General features: G+C 44.6%; 1 long non-coding RNA gene across 1 annotated transcript; it reads right to left on the bottom strand.

Moving 5' to 3' along the window:
- Window positions 1–12,918: 12,918 nt before the first annotated feature.
- Window positions 12,919–21,977, bottom strand: LOC129382934 (uncharacterized). The gene is made up of 2 exons (XR_008610910.1): window positions 21,895–21,977; window positions 12,919–13,114 (listed from the first exon to the last, which is right to left on the bottom strand). It is a non-coding gene; the product is annotated as an uncharacterized lncRNA (long non-coding RNA).
- Window positions 21,978–22,248: the final 271 nt, after the last annotated feature.

The following is a 22,248-nucleotide window of genomic DNA, read 5'->3' as shown; positions in this document are numbered from 1 at the left end:
GGGCGCCACTTCCACACCTGGTGAAAAGAATAATCTCAAAATAATGGGGGTGGACGAGTGGATACTATAGAAAATCGCAGATGCTGTGCTTGTGTCCAAGGTGTGGTAGGGTATGCATTACCAGCAGCACACAAAAAAGACAACTCATCGAATACAGGCATCGGGTAGTAATAACAGGTCTTTCCAACTGTACCATGCTTGAAGACCTCTATGAGAAAGAGCTAACGAACAAGAACCTAGACAGAGTAGAGTTGCAGCCTGCAGCACAAATCCTTTGTCTCAAGAGCTCAGAACCTCGTCCCAAGATACTATGCCAGCTAGCATATGAGATGCAAAGACGACTACCCCTCCCTTCAGAAACACAACCTCGGGAGTACCTGAACTTGAAACATAACAGGCCCATACCGTGGAATATGGGGGCAAACAATTAGGCCAGGAGACTGTATGCAACTGCCAAACACAGGAGGTTGCTAATCATGAAGATGCAAGCAAACATAAGGCACATATAGTACACTGATCTGGCAATAGCAGTGTAACAGTAGTACGACACTACATAAACTTAAACCCCATATAAGTGAGTACCATTCCAGGTCATCCTACACCTACAAAAGCTGAACTGAAAGCAATAAAAGCAGCACTTGTAGTGCAGATTACACCCTGCACAACACCCTGTATGGATTCACCATAAACTGTCTGGGCCTGCACATCACACAAGATTGTCAGGAAAATCAGGAGACTGACACGCGACTTGCAAGCACATGGCCAGAAATTAAATTACAGGATACATAGCCATGCAGATATTCCAGGACACAAGCGGGCTTATAAGCCCGACATATTAACTGAGAACTAGACGAGTTTGTGCGTATTCATTATTAACTAAAGTGCAACAGATACACAACAGACAAGAACGAAGCGCTCTGTGTGTTCACTTTGTTCCTGTCCGTTGCATTTCTGTTGCACTATAGTTAATGAATTCATAAGGCTGCCCAGGAGAAGAATGATACCTCTGCCCAAGGGCCCGGTCTCACATCGAAATCCACGCGCACGCACGCACGCACGCACGCACGCACACACGCACACGCACACACGCGCGCGCGCGAAGCAGTATCAACAGGCTGACACTAGATATGAATGAGGACTAACTTTCAACTGAGGTTCATTTGTAAAAATGTGGCGAGTTATATAAATTAGCAGAAAAAAAAGGACGATGAGCAAAACGAGAACAATGTGAAAGCAGGAGCCAACGTTTCGGCAAGTGGACTTGTCTTCTTCAAGGTCCACGTGTGGAAACGTTGGCTCCTACTTTCACCTTGTTCTCATGTTGCCCATTGTCTTGAATTTTCATCTCCTGCCTTCCCCGAGTTTTCCCCAGAAAAAGAAAGACATCTTTGAAGGATAGATAAAAATTGGTGCTTGATGCAGCCAAACATAAATAAATATGCTACGGAAAGAAAATAGAGAAAAATTCCAAGTGCAGGAAAAATCATTACAATTGCCAATCCTGCATGCCGGCACCTTTCAAGAAACACTGTTGTTATTCCAATAGACAGACTGACAGCTTGCTTATGCAAGCACATTCTTCCAGTTCCATGCCATTGGGAAAAAAATGAGTTTCCTGGAAGGTAGCCACATGCACACTTGGTGATCAAAATGTTTTTTTCCCCTGGACTTGTATATCTATATGTAATTTCTCCTTTTCCTGCTTTTGTGATTGGTTTCATCAAGCACTAGTCTTTATCAGGTTTTATTGCTGTACTACTTTGTGGTAACCTTTATAGATCACTGCATTTTCACAATAAACCTCTTTATTAGAAGTTAGCATACCCTGTTCTTACTGCTTCACACTGTACATTCTTGCTACATTGGCCAAATAAAAGATTTTACAAGGTATCATGAGGGCCATTAAAGTGACTTGTTGCAGTCTAAAAAAAAATGAATAGCCTGGCTGCAAATGGCACCAGAGAACACATAGGACAAACAAGAAAACCGAGATGATCTAACAACCAAAAGTTTAATGTACACACCGAGTAAATGCTCGCTGACAAGCAATAGACTGAACATACACAAAAAGGAGAAGCAAAAATTCATGTGCGTTTCCTGACAGGAAATGCATCCATTTCTAACGGAGGCCGTGCTGACAAGATTAACCCAGCATTTTTAGAGTTACAGCTTCCGTAATTTCTCTAGGCAGCCGATCTGCACAGAATGCTAGCTTCTTCCTCTACAATGCACGCTCAGATGTGGAGAGTGCATTGTAGAGGAAGAAGCTAGCATTCTGTGGAGATCGGCTGCCTAGAGAAATTATGGATGCTGTAGATGCAAATACACTGGGAGAATCTTGTGTCAGCATGGCCGCTGTTACACTTTCAGAGATGGATGCGTTTCCTGTTGGGATCTGTATGGACACACATCAGATCTTGCTTCTGCTTTTTGTGTAAATTCGATTTATTGCTTGTCGAACAGCATTTACTCGGCATGTTCAATAAACTTTCATTTGTTAATACACCTCATGATTGTCTTGGTCTCTAGCAGAAAGGCGTTCATTCTTTTTACAGTGAAGCTGTATATGCCTAGGTGAAACACTCGTGGTCCGATCCCAAAAACCGTAGTGTAGGGGTATGAGCCATTGCATTCGTCTTGCATGATGGATGGAGAAATGTCTTGTTGGGTAGACATAGAAATGCTTATGCATTTCAAACCTACATTATATCCTCCTGAGACCCGGGATGTATTTGGGTGTACAGATTTTTCCCAAACTTTCAAAATAGGTCTGTAGGGTTATGAAGGTGAAAAGTGTTAAATGTTTTTTCAATAGCCCTGATAGTTTCAGCACAGCGCGATGTCCAATATATTGGACACTGGGATGCTACCCGGTCTTTTTTCACCGAGCGCGCACGTAATGACGTACCGCAGATATTGCGCTCAATCTCGCGTGCAAAAATATTTTCACAACTCGAAAGAGAAAGTAGTGAATGAAGTACATAAACAAGAGCATTCCTCTGCTCAACAAAAATTTTTCTCTTGTGTTCACTTCCTGTGGGTATTTTCAAAACACCTTTTTTTTCCTTGGTGATGCAGAAGAGCCGACATTTGGTGCAGAAGAACTTTGTTTTCATGTCGCAGCCCTGCAGTCTGCAACGGGCAGCGTTTGCAGTGTCTGCCTGCATTGAGCAGTGGGTAGTGCTCTTTTCTTGGGGTTCTCGAGGAGACAGTCGAGCCTGCTTTGATGGCGGATGCCACTCGGCTTCGTCCTCACTCTCTGTTTCATCCTGCTTCCCTTGAGCCACGAGAGTCTGAGCAACAGATTGGCGGAACTGCATATATTTGAGTATTTCTTTCCGCTATTTCTTTAGGGATCGTATGTCCCGCCTGTACTGCACCCAGGAGTTGCTGAGGGCAATGTCGAAGAGGTGAAAGAAGGCTCTGATTGTCCACTTGTTAATGCATGCTTTTATCCTGTAGTAACTTATCATTCGGTCTGCCTTGTCGACACCACCCATCTTGACGTTGTACATGCGCACAATATCTGATTGACAGATATCGATATGTTTTCTTTTTTCTTACGAGACCGCCTGCCACAGCTGCATTGCGGGTCCTACCATAGACTGAAAAAAGAAAAGTTATCGGCTTAATTCATCAGACACGCGAGGCCGGTCCCCCAAAGAAAAAAAGAGACGCGATTTCGTCGACAAGCCGCTAAATGCCAACAGTACTCGCCTGCTGTTCATAACAAGGCTATCGCAAAAGCGCGGTCAAAATAACCGGGTTGAGTCCTAGCGTCCAACGTAATGGACACGTGAAATCAAAGGAAGCGTAAAAAAAAGGAAGCGCGCGAACAGTTTAAATTTCGTATTCCGCGCGTACGCTGTTGTATTACCTTTAATATAAAATCAAACATATGCCTTGAAAGTTGGTAGAAATACGAGAAATATTGCTTACTTCTCTGGAAGCTGCCGTAAAACGCCACGCTGCTGAAAGCCGCCATTGTGGAACTGTTTCGGTGGGAATTTGTACGATGTATTTTCATAAATGCTGCATAGATGGCGCAAGCAGGCGTCTAATAAGTTGGACAGCTTGGTTTTAGGAGGATGGAAGCTTTTTCACAGGAGTTCTGTCTCACTTCTGAATGTCCAATATATTGGACAAATCCCCATAGCGGGGTCTCAGGAGGATATCTGCGTATTATTGCAGGGAAGGGACACAGAGGCGGATGGGGTTAAGACAAGATCATGATGTCATTATTATCACAGCAAAGGTGTGGTGGGCCATTGGCTAGACAGATAGTGACGTCGTTTCTCTCTAGCAGCAGAGCGCGCGTGCAGCAGTCTCTCCGACTTCCCAATAGGTTCGAAAATGTGTGCCTGTATTTAATTAAATGAAATGTGCAGCCCCAGTGTGTCACCTCGTAACTACAGTGCATAACTGAGTCATAAACATTATGATTAACGCATTACAATACACAAGTGCGTAACATAATTCAGAAACACTGATGGACCCGCTGGATTAACACAATGAACCACTCCATTGCACTTTCTATGATGGTGATCTTGCAAAGTGCAATGTGTGGCATTCCAAATAAAGAATGTGATAAACCTAAGCCAAACATGTGCATAACCTCATTAAGAAACGCAGACATAACCAATAATATAGAAAGACGAATAAACCATTGGAATTAACCCAGTGATAAACACCGGGGCTGCACATTTCAGCTTTGCTGGTTCACCGTCTCTACAGGGTGCATGGGCAGTAACTTTTTCTGTTATTGTTTGTTAAGTATTGTATGATGTTGTGCCAGTGAAACACGTTGGGCTAGTTGGTGCAATGTATTGGTACTGCTTTTTTTTGCTGGTTTTTTTCTTGATGTTGTGCCCTTCTTCCTTTTGTAACAACTTTTTTATTCCCCCTTGCATAATACTCCAACCTTGCAGCCTGCGAGGTATATAAATAAATAAGTACATAAGCACGTCATGCATTCATTTTGTGCGTGGAACAAAAACGCATTGATAAGCTTAGACATAGTCATTGCTTCACACTTTCGAAATGAATAATTATAGCTTGCTATCGACATTGAAGCAGCCTTTCGACAGCTAGAAAAGGAATTATTTTTTCCAGCTCTGAACATTGAATTGCAGGAAATGCAAGCAGGCATAAAATTCTGCCAATATAATCTGTTTAGGAATACCAAATTGGAATAAACATTGAGGCTTGCATTTGTACTTTCTCTGGCTGAGCAGTCTAGTTTGAAATGACTCCCATAAGCATGTCGTAACAATGTTGATCTAATACAGGTTAAATGCATGACTAGCTTAAGAAATCTGGATGATTGCTATATATTACAGTGAAGAAACTATAATATCTAATAACATTAATAATATAATAATAATATTTATTTCCACAAAACAGGCTAACCGTGAGAGGCGTGCGAGGCTGAGCAGAAAGCTGAAAAATTCTACGGCAAGTGCGCCTGCCGTGGGCCTACGATCCTGCATTACGAATAGCGCGTATTGATATGGTCTTGTTAGAAGTTCCGAGTATACTACCAGCGCGAGACACGGGACAACAAAGTGGACGAGAAGCGTGTCTTTTAGAATGCTATGTTACAACGTACAGGTTTCTACAAAAGTGACGGTAACTGCTCGAAACATTTGATGTGTCTGCTTTTGCGCCTTTAGAAATATTTAGAGAGGGCTCCCATATATATATTCGCAGCGCAACCACGGCGATGGTCGAACCAGGCTAGCGCTAAGGTTGAATTTCACAACACGATTTTCATTCCACGTCGTAATCACACAGATCGTTTGAGGCTTCGTTTAGGGGCACACGCGGGCGTTCGGGTTGGTGCTTCTTGTTGCGTTTGGCTTAAGAATAAGGCTAGGAGCAGGCACCACATATGCGCAATGACGGGCAATATACACACATCATTTCTCCAGAAGCTGACGCCGAGCACGGGTAGCGCGAGGATCTTGTTGGGCTGACACGACAACTTCGTGGCAGCCGAATTCCGAATACTGCATATACGGTGAGGGTAGCTATATGAACTTGTCGATAGGTCATCTTGTAGACTGTTGTAGCGCAGGCAGAACGAAACGGTCATATAATGTAGATAAGACAACACATAGCGCTGAACCACCTGCGAACAGCTGTTTACGTACGCGATGTCGCACTGAACTACAGAAACCGCCGTCGCGCACCCCAAGACAAATCTTAACTAACGTTTTTAAATTAGTAAACGTACATATTGGCTTCTAATCAAGAGAAGTCAATAATATTATAGTGTAAACGTTTTATTCACTACAATAAAAGAATTATGCAGCGTGTGCCACGAAGCCTGGCAGTAAGCAACCCTGGGTGTCGCACCAGCCGCATTGTTGAAATCGCAATCATGTGAAATGAGCCCTCAAAAAATCGCATTGCGACGCGTGCGACAGCACCGATTTTCGTCGTTGCAGTCGCAGCATGTGAAACAGCCTTAAGTTTCATCCTAAAGCCCCTTGATAATTTGAAAGCGACACTCTCCTCATCACGGCGCTTTCCTCCTCGATTCTCCTCGCCTGCCGGCTGCGCACGGCGCGCTATTCCTCCTGGGCTCCTGCGGACGGGCCGCAGGATTGTATGAAGGCGTGTTATTTTGGGCCAGTTGCGCGCCCCAGTGGGGTTGAAAATTTTGAGAAATGCTAATAACAGCATCGATAATGCTGGAGCCAATGTTTATGAGGAGGTTGGTTTTTTCTTGAAGCCGTATGAACGGGGTACACCGATGTAAAGGGAGCTTTGAGGCCAGTTCTATACTCCAGACAATTTTTCTGCCACATAATCAGATGCTTTACTTCGTGCGTCTGATCTAGTATTGCTTGTGACACATCCCTTTGTGTGTGGCTTATTAAGCGAAAGCCTTAGACCTCTGTTTCAAGGTCCCGTTGTGAGCTACAGAAAATATCACGTGACCTAAGGAAGGCGGGAAGCGAACCAAGGCATGTGCAGCCGCGTATGAGATGATTAATGATTAGCAAAGTGATGATTGATTAGTGATTGGACTGAGATGAATTCGGGTGTATTAAGGAGGATTAAGGTGGATTAAAGTCAATGAAGGTGCATTAGGGTGAATGAAGATGGATTAAGGGGCATAAAGGACTAGGTTGGATTAAGGTCGATGAGGTTAATTAGGGTGGTGAATGTGCGTTGATGTGCATTGAGGACGATTATAGTGAATTATGGTGGATTAAAGTGCATGAAGAAAATAAGGGTAGATTAAGAGGGATTAAGGTGCATTAAGGAGGATTATGGTGGGCTAGGGTGGATAAAAGTTAATGAGGAAGCATTACGGTTGATTAAGGAGGATTAAAGTGCATTAAGGAGGGTTAGAGTAGATTAAGGTCGATGAAGGTGGATTAGGGTGCATTAAGGAGGACTTTCGTGGAATATGGTGGATTAAAGTGAATTAAGGAGGATTGAGGTGGATGAATGTGCATTAGGGGGATTATGGTAGACTAATCGGTCTTAATACTCAATGAACCCCGATTCACCTTAGTCCACCCTAATGCTCCTTCATCCACCTTAATACTCTCAATCCACCTTAATACAACCTAATCAACCTACATCGCCCCCAATGCACCTTAGCCTACCCTATGCGGTCTTAAACCTCCTTTATCAACCCTAATCCATCATATCCGCCTTAATCCTCCCGCATCCACCTTAATCCTCATTCATGCACCTTAATCCCACTTAATCCTGCTTAACGCCCCAATATACCTTGATACACCCTAATCCGCCTCTATAAAACCGAATGCAGCTCCATGGTCCTTAATCCACATTATTTGCCCTTAATCTTCCTTTATCGACCTTAATCCTCCCTAATCCTCGTTCTTGCACCCTAATCGGTCTTAATACCCTTTCACCAACACTTCACCTTAATCCACCATAATCCGCCTTAATCCTCCTCCACCCACCTTAATCTTTACTCATGCATCTTAATCCTTCATTATGCACTCTAATCCTCCGTAATCTTTAATACTCTCTAATCAACCTTAATCGTGCGTAATCCACCTTAGGTCAACCACTAATGATTCATTAATTAACTTGGGTAATCTTTCTCTTATAGAGGGGTGGACATGCTTTGGGTCCCCTCTGGCCTTTCTTGGGTCACGTGATACTTTCAGTTTACAACGCGGCCTTGAAACAGATCTAAAGGCTTTCGCCTTAAAGCTTAAACTCAATTTTGACTAGTTAACGCTCATCACCTGCAATACTACGGGTATACTAGCCACTATTTTTTTAGGGCGCAAAGCAGAATCAGTAATACTGCACTTCCGACTGAATAACAACAGTTAGCGACGTGCGAAGTGATGGAGCCTTCCCAGAATATTCAGCATACTGAGGACAACCGCAACAAAAACGCTGGTGAGCAGGCCGGAATCTTTGCTACGAGCTCCTCAGCTCGCAAAACAACGCTGTTCTTTGTCGGAACAAAGTTCTTTAGGCCAATGTCATGCAGCCACTGCTTCCTACGCTAGCCGTCACGCTTTCGTTGTGGTATCATAAAAACGGCATAACCATCTTCAGGATTCTTGCTGCAGGTATGTGCGAAACAGCCCGGCATATCGCTAGCACATAGACCAGAAACACAGCGTACAACGTTCACTACGCCGAGCTAAAGCACCGAGCCAGCCGTGCTCAGGAGGAAAATGGCGCGAACAAAAAAAAACAAGCAAAACTCAAGATCCGCGCGTTTCCAAGGGCAACGGCAGGGAGACCAATTGTCGTGCAGAAAAACGGGGGCAAAACTGGTTGCCGCGGGGGAACGCGCAAGGGGCGAGGAGGAGGCGAGGAGGTCACGCGGCGGCGGCAGAGTTCAAAGAGTGTCGCTACTTTCAAATTATCAAGGGGCTTTAGTTCATTCTAGACACCAGCGCTCGTTTCTCCCCTGGCGGGACGATTTCACCTCCAACGGGTGTAGGTTTCCGCCGCCGCTTCCCTTCACGATCGCGCCCGCGATCAGCACGCGCTGCGCGCGAAACTTCTCTTGTTTGCGATGACACCTCTTCGGATGACCAGAAATTAGCATTGTGTTGTTAACTGTCACGACAGGAGTCTAAACACTAAAGGGTTGATGCCACCAGTGAAATTCTGCCGATTCACAAGAAAATGGTACAAAAAAAAGCAAACGACAGACGTAGATTACTGCGGTGCGCCGAACGAAGTAAGCAACTAGCAAACGAAGCGAGCTCGTTCATTGATGACTCCGGAGTGTATGACGGTTTTTATATGTACCCCACATGAACTTAATTACTTGGTATAGAATCGTTTTATTCATATAAAAATTTTCAGTTGCTCGACCAGAGCTTGTCATGTCTTCTTTCATCGTGTTTCGTTTGTGTGCGCTGCCCAAGAATGGAAACCACTCTGTTCTGTTGTATGCGCTAGCAGTGGCCGAAGTTCACGCGCTCCGTAAAACTGAATATGTGCACGATGCACTGAACATGACCGGAGTTCATTGCTGCATCACCACTGCACCGATCGATCGCGTTACTGGACGATACACGCCCGCGTCTTGGTCACGCCGGCATTGTCGAAGCAGAAATGATTACTCATACTTTCAACTTCCGTCTCTTGAGCACTGTTAAAATGGCAACGCTATTTACATTGCTGCCTCTATTCTATATTGTAGGGGACGTACTAGTTAAACTTGCGTGCGCATGTCGTACTTGTGCTATGCTGCGATATATTTTGTTTATTTCCACACAGTACCGATGCAAGTCCGTTGTCGCCATCAGAGACAACACGGATTTGTAGCAAACACCTTGTAAGAAACTGCAAAAATGACTTTAGCGAACACGCATCGTATGTGCCGACGATTTTTCTGGCGGCACTTACGATGTCGTTTACAATTACCTGCTCAGCGTCACTTACATGGCTAAGCAGACGCTGCCCTTTCGCCGCATTGCAGCCATAAAAATAATTGTCAAGCGTACCAATCTTCTTAAAAGCAAATAGAAGCGTGTACAGTCTGTTTCACACTTAGTGGAAAACTCGGAACGTTTCCATCGCGATGCGGCAAGCAATGGAGTCGTGCGGCGGCAGCAGCAGCAGCTCTATCAGGCGCAGACGCTCAAGGGGCGGAGTCGTGATCTGCGTCGTCTGCTACGGCGGCGCGCGCTGGACGCATTGTCGGGAAGCGTGCTACCGTCAGGGGCAGTGCACCGATTTCATCGTTACTGCGGGAACTGAGCCGATATTTTTACTAAACGTAGTGCGACGCCAAACTCAGCCTTCATTGGCGATAATGGAGTTCCACAAACTTCTTATGCAGCATGCTTCGTTTGTTCTTTCGAAAGGCCGGGGTGCTGAGCGCGTGCACGCCTATTTCTTCACTGTGCGTGCTACCGTAATAAGCAGCGACAAGACGCACCAAGGTGTGCGCGCATCTTGCTCAGTCTTTATTTGACTCGAAAGGAAAACAAAGCACTCAATGATAACTATGGGATTCGAACACGATGAAACAAGCAGATACGATGAAAGGAATGTTTTAGGTTGAGACAATGAGCTGGAAGCGATTTTTCTCGAAAATCATTCACTGCACCATACAGACCCTGCCTGTCGGCGCGTAATTTGACACGTTATGGTCCGAAGGTCAGTATCTCGTCATGTCCCTAGCAGCAGCGATGACAGCGCTTATCCTGGAAGGCAGCGAAGTGTAGAGTGACTTGGTCAGTGATGTGTTCATTCGCAGCACGTCTCAGTCACTTACGATGGTGGATCGAAGCCTATCCTCGGGCGACTGCTAGAGGGGATGGTGCGCCAGCGATACTTTCAACGAGCCCCAGACATCCTAAATGATGATGACGCCCGGGGATTGAGGCCGCCGCTCCAAGAGAGTGACGGCGCGCTCTTCCAGCTGTTCTTGCACAACACAAGCAGTGTGGATCGGCGGCTTATTGTGTTAGATTATGTAGTCGCCTTCCAGTAATGTATAAAATAAGTACGTCGTCTATGACTGCCCTGCACCTTTCAGCGATGAACTTAGCTTCGAGGCGTATCAGTGGTGTAAGATTTGGAAACGATCTCGCCGCTGCCACCATTTCAAGGAGTTGAAGGTCGTAGAGAGGAACTCGGGAGGAACTAGGTGAACAGTGTTTATTTGCAGTATTTACATTTGAACATGGGATACATTTACACAGTCTACCGTGACTCCCAAATGAAGCCCACAAGACTAAGCATACAGCAAACGAGCACACAGCTTACGAGTACATTGACGAGCACCGAGCACGAGGACGAGCACGACCCTAGCAGCCGACAACAGCCGCTTATAACCACTCCGTTCGACGTCATCGTAGAAAGTCCTCGTGGTCGCCTTTGAGAGAAGGGGGTAGGAGTTTTACACACATGCCGCACAGGTTTCGGTGCTCTCTCCGACGGCCGACGACCTTTGCAGCGCAGTCGTCGTGGTATCCATTGTTTGTCGTCCCCGTAGTCAGGTGGTCACGCCCGACCCCAGCCGGCGCCTCTAAATTCCAGAGCGGACGTAGTCCGCAGTTCTCCAAAGGGAGTTCACGGTTGGTTAGCGCTGTCCTCGCTCGTTCTCTGAAGGGCGCCGCCACCGTGGGTCGGTCGAAGCACGTGCAGTGGGCTGAAATAGCTGGCACGTTGCCACCAGGGCCGGCCATTCATAACAGTGCGCGTCGCACAACGCTTAGTAAAGAATACAGGCTCATTTCACGCAGTAACGATGAGATCGGCGCCCTGCAAATGACAGTAGAACGCTTCCCAACAACGCGGCCAGCATGTGCGGCCGTAGCAGACGACGCCGTTCAAAACCCGCCTCTCGAGTACCTCCGCCTGCGCGAGCTGCGGCAGCCGCCTGACTCAAGCGCTCGCTGCATCGCGATGCAACGCGCTGCGAGTTTTCCCTTAAGTGTGAAACAGACTGTACATCGCCCTTCGAATAAAACGTCCACGCACACACGTAGGCACACACTGCGCGTGGTAAGAAACGTGCCCAAACACGCGCTGTGAAATAGGCAATCAAGGCGGTGCGAATGAGAGATGGGAGAGGCGTACCACCCGCTAGTTGAATTTTGCCCCATATGCGGCGCTCTCAACACCGGCGCTGCCTATGCGGCCTGTAGGGCCGCATAGGCACAGCACAGCAACAAAGAAGGTCAAGCGGAAAGTCAGAGAGGCTGAAATAATCTCATGGGTGGCGGCAGTGGAAAAGAAACCTGCCATATGTAACTACTTAAGAGGAAAAAACGAAATCAGGAAAGAAACAATTTACGATAACTCAAAGGGAAGCTTGTCGAAGCGAGATCGAGATGCCTTAGAACACGCACCTATAAAGCGAGATATAAGACGGTAGAAGAAGCATGTGCTTGCTGCGGTAAACAGAAATAGGGGATCAGGAAATTTGGGTGGGGTATTGCATAGTGTTTTTTTTCTTTTTTATTCTTTAACCGAGTTTCACGTGAGTCTCATGAGTTTTGATACACAGACATTACACTTTCTGGTGAAAGTCTTTGGAATTTTCTGATGTATTCCTAATGTCATTCTAAAACATATTGGCCACCGTCTTTCTGTTGAATTCTTGATGAGTGTTCTTGTGAGTATGAAATGTTTTCCTAATGTGCGCTCCAAAGCAGTTGTGACTTTCTCATGTCTTCCTAATGAATCTCTAATGAGCTTTTACATTACACTGCTGGTGCTCATAGCACTCCTACAACAAAATTGGCAACCACGTGTGGTAATATTTTTTCATGTGTCCCAATAGCAGTCAGACCTTATTTAATGATGTTACCTGTACGTGACTGTCTTTGGTGCATGATATATGCAGCCTGTATGCATGTATGTATGTCCAGCAAAGATTAAGCACTTTTGACATGTACATGGACCCGTACATATGCTGCATGTTAGACATTACTCAATGAGAGAAATTTAACAAAAACTTTTATTGGGCATATCAATGCTTCCTTAAATGTAGAAGGAGGTTAAATGAAAGGAAAACACAATATCAGTCTGGTTACGAATGTGATATTTTCCTTTCATTTAATCTCGCTACTTATCATTGAGGAGAGGCTGTTCATGAGGTGGAGGGTCGTCGTCTTGAAGTGAGTGCACATGTACCCTGCATGGTAGAAAGGACAGAAATTAACAAAAATTGGCAATCGACCACGGAAATACACGCTGTATTACTTGCTGCAGAACTATCTGGAGATGTTATAGCTAGTCCTGCGAAACATTTATGTGGTGTCGGTTCACACAAAGTTGTTCAGGAACCACTGTGTGGCCTTTAGGTGCAGCAGTAACTACAGTAAGCGGAAATTGCTCTTGGCTGTAGGAAGGAAGGGAGGAAAAAAAGGTAAGTAGAAGGCAGGGAGGTTAACCAGAATAACGTCCGGTTGGCTACCCTACACCGGGGGAATGGGGAAACAAAGATAACAGGGAGAGAGAGGAGGGAAGGAAAGAAGGAAATTGCGGCGAGTTCGCTGACGTGTGCGGTCTTGCAGAAATTGCATTAATAGTCACAGGTGGTCGCACATCTTGGCTGTAGAAAGGTACAACGTGGATCAGCCCTGGCATTAGTATATGTTGTGAACTACTTCAGCTATATCGGTTTCCACTTGACAAAGGACAGCAGTGTCTGGATTGCTAGCGTAAATTAGAAAATCTAATTAATTATTTGCCATGGAAATAAGCATAGCAGTGTTTGTGTACGGGCAACCCAATGCATCCCCGAGACATCCAAGTGCCAGTCGTTATAGAATGTTTGCATCAGCTACCCGCACAGTTCTCACATTCCAAGCCTACTATGTCATGCATGTGTTCGCCTCCTGTATGATGGCATATATCCCATTCAAGAAATACACCACACCACGTCTGGGGTTTTTCATTGTTTACACCCGAGCGCTGCTTTCACAGGGAGCGCACAAGTTCAAAAACAAATGCGTAGAAGCATGATAAATAAGCTTGCATAAAATGAATTTAATAAATAAGCATGGTGGTTGGTATCCCACGTCATTAGAGAGTATTCCTCTTTCTCATGCAACCATAATGAGCCTTGACTGACACATGTCCCATTTTTGGATGTGGTATTCCTCACTGATTTTGTTGCATCAATCGGTTGCCATAGGCGAACAAAACAGATAATCTAAATCCAGTGCACAGCTTGTCGTGTCGATGCATGCTCAAATGGGACGAGCACACTGGTGCTTTGAGTTATGGTGCTCTCCTAGGAGCATCCTGAGGCACCGGCTAGTTAGAATGCCCGATGTACATTGACCAAATTTGCACGTGATCAAAAGAATAGCCTATATTACCCTGACAGATACGAGACAAATTTTGGGTATCATTAGGCAAGCGTCCAATGCCTGGGTGCCTCTGTCAATTCACTTGTGGACTGTAATGCACATATATTTCAACCAAAAATAAATTAGGCAGCATATGCACAACAGTTCAAAATTGAATTTAGAAAGGCAAGGAGGCAAGCGAGGCTTGCTTGGGTAAAGGCAGCACCAAATTTGTCCAGTACGTGTCAGAGGCACTGTACTGTATTCCTTTCACATGTGATCAAATGTACATAGCGCGGTGGCTGGTGCCTGAAGTGTACCTATGAGATCACTATATTTCACTCAAAAGACTAGTATGCTCGTCCGACTTGGCCAAACACATCCCCAACGGGGCTTCAGGCCGGATTAGGATTGCGTATCTGTTTTCACCCATGGCTGAAAATTGGCAAGAGAAATCAGTCAGGCACACCACATAAATAACAATAAGTGTGAGCCAGCCCCCATTATCAATGCATGAAGAAAGGAGTCCTTTGTAGATTACAAGGGATAGAAATTAATATGTCCCTATTTACTTGATCCTTTTTATGCAAACATCGTTTATAATGATTTTATGCCTTTGTATTACAACTTCTGCCATCCCTCCCAAATTAACTGGTCCACAACACAAGCGCACATACAGTGCTATTTTATTAATCCTTCCATCAACTTAAACAGTCAGTTGTTAGCCAAGGTCATGTTCTATGGTCTTGTCCTGAAAAGTTGCATGAACTGATTGGCAAATTCAAATGGACACTACAAGTTTCGGCGAGTGGACACGGCTGATTCTCAGAAATGCACAAAAACAGTGATGGGTATCTGTTGGCATCCTGTAGTGTGTGCAAACTAGCTGTGACATTGCTGCAGTAGACACACTCACAATTGCTACAATGCCTACCAGCATGAATAGGGGCAGCTTGCAAGGAAAAGATCATGAAGAAAGTGATAGAAAAAATAGCAAGCTTACCAGAAAATACCTCACTACTTAACTGCAGCACAATGAATACTGGCCTTCCTATTGCATTTCAAGAAATTCGAGTTCATCAAATGTGTACTTGCCAGTGGCAGTTATTCTGAGAACAAGACATACATAATAGTAAATATCAATGTTAAACAATGGTATGCACAATGCGTGCTTAGACCGGTGACATGTATGGCACACTAGACTTCGAATTCTTACACGGACAAAAGCAGCACATGTGTGCATCATAAGCAAAATGAAAATAGGGAAATATATGCTACAGCATAGGAAACAGTTCTGTCCCTCTGTCCCCCTCTGTCCGGAAAGTAAATATAGCTTTCTTTTTATCCAACGGCCGTGGTACTAGAGATCAAACAACGAACACGCTTTGAGATCGCAGCGCGCAGCCGCTATAACCACTGACTTCAAAGAGCTTCCGATTCAGAAACAGCCGCAACAGTATCGCAGCTAATCGCTGTGTCTGCGGCTGCTCCCGACTCTGGCCTTGCAAGAAGCATGCGATTTATTTGAGCCTCGCCGAACTGTCATCCTCTCGTCTCGCAAGCCTGCAGGACAGGTCCCGTATGTTCAGTTGCATAGAACACCAAAGGGAAATGAAAGAAATTCAGGCAACGGACTGTTATCACACCTTACTTGTCACCTCGTCACCTGCAAAGATGCTATAAACTATTCTAGTAGCGTTACTTTTGTAAAAATAATAAAATTAGTAGTAATTTTTATTTCTAGGTGGCGCTACCAACGTCAAGGAAGCGTTCGGGTGCGTGTGTGTGTGCTCACGCAGGTTGCAACCGTTGTAGCTTCGTTTTGAGTGCGCTTTTGCAACTGTACACATCGTTACCGTTAGATTCGTAGCCACATATTTTGGTCGTAGTACTTGTTCTTTACGCTACAAATTAGGTTGTTCTTGAAACTTTATGAAGGTTAGTGGATGAAAAATTATTACTAATTAATTAGTCGTTTTTCCGTGCGGTTATTTTGCGTTTCAAATGTTTTTATAACTCCATACGATAGTGAAGCTGTGAACGGCTTTCGGACTCAGTTGCGTGGTTGCCTTGTGTGGTGGTTTATCCCTTGTGCGGTGGTTCATGCCTCGTGCTTTTTGAGGACGGTATTTTTTTCTTTTCGGACAATATGACGCACATTTTAGTGAAATGCTATAACGACGATAAGTGGGACGTTTATCCGTTGAAGTCGTTGGCTGACTTAGCTACTAGTCTTCGACTGATGTGCGATCCTGGCTGTTTTGATGCGTTGCGCGGCAGAGATCATGATGCCTGTTGGAGAGAAGGCACCCCGAAACAGCCGCAGCCGAACTTCTGCAGATAGGTAAGTAATCTCGTTTTCTTGGGCACGTAGCCTTTTTTCTATTTTGACATTGACAAGCGTGAGATGTTAAGCACACCGTTCACTTTCTTCGAGCAAACCGTATGCCCCGGAGCGAAAGCGCGCGATACTAACGCTCGCTGCCGCCGTCACTTCGCTTGAAACAATAATAGGCGAAGACGCAGCGGCGCCCCACATGCGTCAAATTGCATTGCTTCATTTGTTCCTCTCTAATGACCTTTCCTTAATTTGTATGAGAGAATACAATTGCAACATAAGGATCAGTTTCTCTGAGCAGTGATAATTTTGTACAGTGGCCACGCCATCTTTCATAGGGGCTCACGTGGGCCGTCTAAGCGCTTGTTATCGCGTTCCGATACGTGAGAGGTGCGCTGCCTTTCAAGGTACTGAGGCAGACACTACGAGCTTAGTAGAACCGCGACAAATAATTGTGCAGCAGGTGTGCAGCTGTGCTACTTTTGTACCACACTATTACCGGACGGCGGTGTTGCAGGTCACGCATTTCGTAACTATGGTGGCCGCCGTGGCAATTTCGGGCTCGAGGTCGTGGATACGATCCCTGCAGCGGCCGCATTCTAAAGGAGCGGAATGCAAAAACGCTCGTGCATTGTGCATTGTATGCACGTAAAAATTTCCAGGAAGTCAAAATTAATACGGAGTCCCCAACTACGACCTGCCTCATAATCAGATCGTTCGTTTCGCACGTAGGACATCATAATTATTTTTTTTTAATACTTAGTGGCTCATCGTATACCGTACGGTTAGTGTGATCACCTTTTGTGCCGTAGCGGTTAAGCGCGCCTCGATTTAGGTTGCGCCTAATGGTGCGGCGCACTGCAAAATATATTTCGCCTCTTTGGGATTTGCGGAGAACGGCCAACCGATAAGTCGCAGCTTCCGCGCGGTGACTGTACACGGATACACAGCGCAAATGAACAGAGGTGTGGTGACGACGTCGGCAAACACAGCTGCCGACGGGCTCGCCTTATCGCCTATCACTACCAAAACTACCGCAGTAAGCATCTTTATCTAGCGCGGCGCGTTTCTGTTGAAGGCGCACTGCACAATTTTAATTGGCGATAACCGAAACATGCCACCGTACTCTGTTGCCTCTGAGTTGGACCGATCCGAATGTGCGTTGCTTGCAGAAGCGAAAGGAGCGCCACGCGGCGCGTTGTCGCCTCGAGCACCGTTTGCGCGGTGAAGAATGACGCGTGCATGAAGCTAGCTCACTGCGAAGACGCTACCGCGCAAAACGCGCAAGGGCGTGTACGCGACGTTCTGCACACAAATCGCGTGGGATGATCGGAGACACGACGGAGCGGCTAGCTTCAAAGAAGCGGTGCATGTTCTCACTCGTACAGGCACGCTCACGCTCGCATCGCTCTCGGCGTATCTTTAGGTCATTCCTGCTGCTGGACTTCTACCCAAAGATTCGATATCTGCTTGGTGTCGGCTATGCACTGTCGCGTGGTCTTTGGTTCTGCGAGAGCCGGGAATATTTCTCCCCGCTGTGAAACATCGCTGTGCGTGTCTTACCAAACATTTGCCGTAGCAACCCATTTCTTCCTTTTCTAGACAGCACTCGTAAAGAGTCGCACATTTTTACTTGCCAGTATAGTGTGTACTTCTATTTTGTGCGCAGTTATGTGCAGTGTGTGGCAGATTCTGAATCCGCGCAATCTCATTTTCTGTCCGCATTCCCTTCTCGCAGGTTATGCATGCATGCAAATTCCCAGATGCTAAAGTGTTCTACGTCAAGAGCAGCTTGGCGTCGCGCAAGAGACACCCGTCGATATGTGGCTGATTCACTAGCAAGCTCGCATCTCTGCTGCCACTGTCCATCAAGTGGGATTTTGAACTATTTTTTGTGCTGCTCTGTGGTGTACTAGCTGCCGCATGGACGCTGTGAAGGCTTACTTTTGATTTGCTCTGGCTTTTAGTAGTCAAGGATGGGCTACCTTTTGAGGGGAGGTATTTCCTTTTGCTTGCGAGAATGTTTACCAGCCTAACTAAGTGATACGTGCGTACTGGAAACAGCAACGCGAACAGAGGCGGACGACGGGCGACGAAATAGGCAGGAGCACACACGAGCGCAAGTTCAACTAAGTTTATTTTTGAAGACAGAGGTATTAATGGACGCTGGTCAACTTGACAAAGGTAAAGAGCCGTGTATGCGTGGCTGAAACAGCCACGAGCGACAAGAAAAAAAAAATATGAAAAAGCCATCTCATGTAGAACAAACGTGCGTGAAAAACGAGAACTATCGGACAAATCTTTCGAAAAAGCGAAATATTTGTCCGATGAGCGATACTGCCCAACGAGAAATACACTTGAGAACTGCAAGTCTTTCCCACTAAGGGCAACAGATAACTTGGTTATGCACTTGTTTCGTTTGTGATCAAGAAATATTGCTTCTGGAACTCCACTCGTGTTGAGGTACAGAGCAGAATAACGGTTGTTTCATCACAAAGACCAGAACACAAGAGGACTTACGAAATAATTATTTATTGATCACGAAGATAAATTCATAAGCAAGATTTCTGTGACCCTTAGTGGGAAAGAGTTGCTGCAGTATTTCTCGTTAATATCACTTACAGGACACCTTTCAGTTTTCATGTGTTTTTGTTTTTGACGCACATGTTTGTTCTACAGGACATGTCTTTCGGTCCTTTTTTGTTGTGCCGGGCTATTTCTGCTGCACATCCATGGCTTTTTCTTTGTGAAGTTGGCCAGTTGTGAAGTCAGTGTTCATCTCTGTTCTTACCTTAATTCATCCTTCTCGTCTCTGTTTGGGTGGTTGTCAAATATAAATACACCGAATTGGAGAAGTGTCCATAGAATTTGTACATGAAACATTTGCGCTGTTTATTTCAGGAAAAACGCTATAGGGTCTTATCTTCTCTGTTTTTAACACTGATGTACATTTTTCTAGTCAACTTCAAGGAGTCCCCTGAGGAAGCCAATAAGAGTGATGGTAACTTCATTTGTGTGAGATTTATGAATTTCATCAATTAAAGGCATGACATGTCACATGCCTGTAGGTATGGAAGTATTCGTATTTTTTAAACATAATAAGCTCTAGTTTTCGATTCTTCTGACGCTGCTTTGTACTGTGCTGCATTCTCCTGGTGCAGGAACCTTCCTTTATGCCGTCACTGCAAGGGTTCTTTTTGTATATATTGGAGAAAAAAATTGTCTTCAGCTTAAATATGCATGTATATCACTTGTAATTTTTTTTTCAACACGGGTGCTGTATCTCCCGTCTTTGTTACTGCTTTGTCCCAATTTTTATGCAACTTTTATGTATATTATGCAATAAAATTTTGGTAGCATTTTAATAACATTTTACCTGCGCAATTGAGGTCATCGGTTTTTTGTATACGCATTTGTTTGCATTTTCACTGTCTCACCAATCTGGCTGTCCAGTCATTGAAACCTTTTCCCATCCTTTATGACGATTTCTGGGGTACTTGATATTGCAATTGCACGTGACCATTTATTTGGCTCTTTGGAATTGTGTTAGCCGTGTGTTACTGCCAATTTTCTGTGCTAAATAATTGTTTTCTCTGGTCGTTTAAGGTATTAGCCTTGCCTTATCTCTTTATTGATTGAGGTACCACTTAGTTGCTGGGTATAGTGAAAAAGGCCGCAAAAAGTGCTCTAATTAGCTTTGTGCAAGTCCAGAAAAATTAACTGAACATGAGCTCACTAAATTGAGGAAATACCACCAACAAACTCTTCTGTACCTCAATTTAACATATACAAATATTGTACTGTTGCAAACCTGGCTCGTCAGAAACATGATTCAGGTGTTCACCATGCCTAACAACTTTCTAAATGATGTCTCATCAATTAATAGCTAAGTTGAGCGATCTTATTCTATAAAATAATTGGACAACCTGAAAATATATACATCTCGAAGACAAAAAGCTCAGACAAGTCTACTTTGGTACTTCATTAAATTTTAATCGCGGTGAAAGACGTGTGCTAAAGCTTGTATATATTTACGTGAAGTCATTTGTTTCAAGTCTGTTATTTTGCCTTCTCACAGTCAGCCGTAACTGTTCCTGTGATGGGTTAGTGTGCGAAACATTTTAATGTAACCTATTCAGATGTCTTGTGTTTATTCACACGCAAGCAGCTTCAAGTGTTCATGTGTTCAAAGTTGGTTGTTAAAAGGGTATTTTTAAACCCTGCGTTTTGAGTCGCTTTGCCTTCTAGTCATAAACTTAAAGTCGCAAGGGAAGACCAGAATGATCTTTTTGATTTAATTCATATGCATAGGTTTTTTCAGATGTATTTACACTGTTAATAGTGCTGTAGGTACTAGCCGATGTCTCCAGGTTCGATGTAGTGGTGCCTTATGTACTGTAATAATGTTTCATGGGCACGCATGTTTAGTGTAAATAAAGGTACTTCAATTTGATCAGTCTCTCCTTTGCTTTTGTTTGTGTTTGCGAAGGTATGAGCAGGCACCGGGGCATGCAAGTGTGAATAGCAAAGCAATTTCAATATATGAATAAAAATCCACTAGCCAAAGGAAATGTCAATCAGATTTCAAGGGCCACTTCTGAAATCTCAGTCATCTCAACTGCGCCACAATGTACTTTTCAGCGTTGTGACAACAATAACTCAACAATAGGTCAACAGAACTACCACAACGTCAGTTCAATACAGCATCAATGGTAACCCAACAACCGTTCAACAAAATGAACACAACGAGCCGTCTAAGCGCAATAGAACTTAACAATTGTTCAACATTGAGACACCCAATTGCGTTTCAATTAAATTTCAGTGGCCAATATTCAAGACCACTCAACAGTCAGCCCAACAATTCTCCAACAAAATTTCCACAATTCCTCAATGAAAAACTCAACATTGACCAATAATAATTCAATGCCTTCTCAATAATTTTTTTTTGTACGGGATGCGAGGTCTAGTTTTAACAGAACAAGATAATGTATGCATAATGTCCACAAACACAAATAAGCAGCAAGTGGAATAAAGTTACATATATTTAGCCTATTTAGCAAGATTCATTAGGTAATATGTCCAGCGTGACGTTATTCGAACGATTTGCACTTTGGTTACCTCTCTTAAAACCCGTGAATTACGCATTTCGCTCCTCCTCGTGCTACCTGCGCCGTCACTTAATTTTAAATAACTTCCTGCTGTCGTTAACATCTGTTAACACGCTTATCCACTAATGATACCGAGATCCTACTTTTGTGAACACGTACACTAGAAGCATACCTGACATGTCCATCCAGATGACACGCCGTGCTGCTGCAGCCATGGCCACGGGTTATGTGGACACTGTCGTGGGTCACGGCTTCGCCACTACAAAGAGAGTTCCGTGTTAACTTATAGCTCTGGCACAATAAGACTATCACATTGTGAACACATGCAAGGCGCATGTAAAAACAGCCACCAAAAGAATGCCTGCACTGTAGCAGGGTGGCACAGAGCACGTGGAAGTCACTGATGAATGTCACGATAACACGGACCCCTTCAACAAAGCAAAATTTCACACGCAGCAGCAGCAGCGCATTACATGAACATGCGTTTACATAACAATTCTAGAGTTTCTTTCATGACATTAAGTAA

Source organism: Dermacentor andersoni, chromosome 3 (assembly GCF_023375885.2).
Source record: "Dermacentor andersoni chromosome 3, qqDerAnde1_hic_scaffold, whole genome shotgun sequence".
Classification (NCBI taxonomy): domain Eukaryota; kingdom Metazoa; phylum Arthropoda; class Arachnida; order Ixodida; family Ixodidae; genus Dermacentor; species Dermacentor andersoni.
The sequence above is the reverse complement of the archived record's forward strand: the minus strand, read 5'-3'. Positions and strand labels throughout refer to the sequence as shown.